The following is a 2,379-nucleotide window of genomic DNA, read 5'->3' as shown; positions in this document are numbered from 1 at the left end:
CGTGAAAAAAAATTTTTTTTTTTAAAATTTTTTTTAACGTTTATTTATTTTTGGGACAGAGAGAGACAGAGCATGAACGGGGGAGGGGCAGAGAGAGAGGGAAACACAGAATCGGAAACAGGCTCCAGGCTCTGAGCCATCAGCCCAGAGCCTGACGCGGGGCTCGAACTCACGGACCGCGAGATCGTGACCTGGCTGAAGTCGGACGCTTAACCGACTGCGCCACCCAGGCGCCCCTGAAAAAAATTTTTAAATGCTGTATGAATACAGTACATGAAATGTTGAGCATAAACCTTATTGTACAGCAGAAATGGTTAGTACAAGAAAATTCTCAGATACTGTGTGTGCAAAGGATTAAAAATATTCACCATATGAGGAACATAGAGTTAGTCTTTCAAGCATATAAAATTGATCATATATCTAACATAATAAAATTAAAAAAAATAATATAAGCTAATATTTATGGAGCACTTGGTAGATATCAGACCCCATGCTGAGTACTTTTCATGGATTATATCACTTCGTTTTACAACTAACCTATGTACAAGTTAGACTTAGCAATTCTAAAACACACACGTACATACACATAAACACAAATATACACACCCATGCATATATATGCATATACACATAAAGGCACACATTATATATGAATGGATATATATATGTGTGTGTATATATATACATACATATGTGTGTATATATATATATGTATAAGCCATATATATGTAAGCAAATGAGCATTCCATCATCTTTGACTTTGACACCCCAGTGTCATGCCCACCCAGTGACAGTTTTCATGAACTCACAGTTCAGTAGGATGAAAAAGACAACAAACCCTCAAACTATGAAATCTCAGCAGGCTTCAAAGACGCCATTTATGGGCTGGTGGGGTAGGAGCAGTGGCAGAAGAGAACAGTTAGTGGTTAGATGATTCAGAAATATGAGTGGGGGCACTCAGCGAGAGAGGTTGAGAGTGAGAGAGCGGGAGACATACTAAGAGGGATTCCATCTTTGCTTAAACCACAGCGTAACATTGGGGGCAATGGAAATAAATGGTCAAAACCAAGATTCGATCATCTACGGTCTTCAACATTTTTTATACTGTCTTCTCATCGATGGACAACAGTGAACACACACCCCTACATATTTCTGTATTAATACAATGGGTATATGATAAAATAGCCCCAAACACACTTTGGAAAAGATGATTGTATCTATTTTTATATTTTCTTCCTACACCTCGCTTTGAAGACCCAGCCAAGGGTCTCAGGAAATGAACATCAACAGCCATGAGTTTCTGCTAGGTGGCACTCTTCGCCATATGCATAGAACCACTAATTCAGTCAGATGCTAGGAAAATTGGACTAAAGACACCTTTAAATTGCGACTGTAAGCAGCACCTCTATTTGTCAGGACTTCAGGGACTGCGAATCAGTTGGCCACTTACTTGTCTCTGCCTAAATCTGTCCAGTGTACTTGTCCAAATTGTCTTCGCATTTTAGCCTTGAACAGAACTTCCAATCCAATGTAAATTATACCCCTCCAAAACAGGTGCCTGGGGGGAACAATTTAAGTGCAGCTCCGCTCCCTAGCAGTGGGTTAAGAGCACCGAGGGTTCTGTAGAGAAGGAGACACTGAGCATACCTGGGGCAACTCAGGCTTTCCTTGCTGAAGTGAGCCCTCTATTAACAGTCTGTGGTACTTCCTAAACTGGGCTCTGTGGACCAGCTGCGTCAGAAGCACGCGGGCTAGTTGTAGAAGTGTAGATTCCTGGGTCCCAGAGATCAGGCTCTCTGGTGTGGTTTCCAAGCTCTGGAGACTGATTCTGGTCCCGGGTAAAACTGGAGAACCAATTGAACTGCTTGGACAGAGCTGGGTCAGTTTTGGGGGGAACCACTTACCTCCTCTGTGACCCTGGGTAGTTGACCTAACCCCTCTGATCTCACCTATATCTCTGAGTTACCCCATCATCTTCAAGATCGAGCTCCTAATACCAGCCTCGTAGAGGCGATGTGAAGATTTAATGGAATGAATGAAGCATTAGTTTGCATTTGCTGCTTAAGAAATGTGACTTCCTTCCCTCCTCCCCCTCTTCCTCCTCCACACTCCATTCCATAACACTGTCTGGGTCTCAGTAACTTCATCTTACACTGTTCTTCTTAAGATCCTCCTCACTCTCTCCTTGCCCTATCATCCCCTTTGGGGACCTGCCCTCACGAATAGGAGCCAAACTTGTGATTATTTCAGATTCGTGTGCTCTCCGTTCAGAACACATTTCCTGTGTTCTGTTTACTTAGGTGGCCTGCTCTGGAGAGTTGATTATCTCGCAAATGAATCCATCATGATGTGTTAATGGAGAAGAGTAATGTGTTAACA

This window comes from Lynx rufus, unplaced genomic scaffold, assembly GCF_022079265.1.
Source record: "Lynx rufus isolate CCGP_SWC_20201006 ecotype Redwood Valley unplaced genomic scaffold, mLynRuf1.p SCAF_14, whole genome shotgun sequence".
In the NCBI taxonomy this organism is placed as follows: Eukaryota; Metazoa; Chordata; class Mammalia; order Carnivora; family Felidae; genus Lynx; species Lynx rufus.
The sequence above is the reverse complement of the archived record's forward strand: the minus strand, read 5'-3'. Positions refer to the sequence as shown.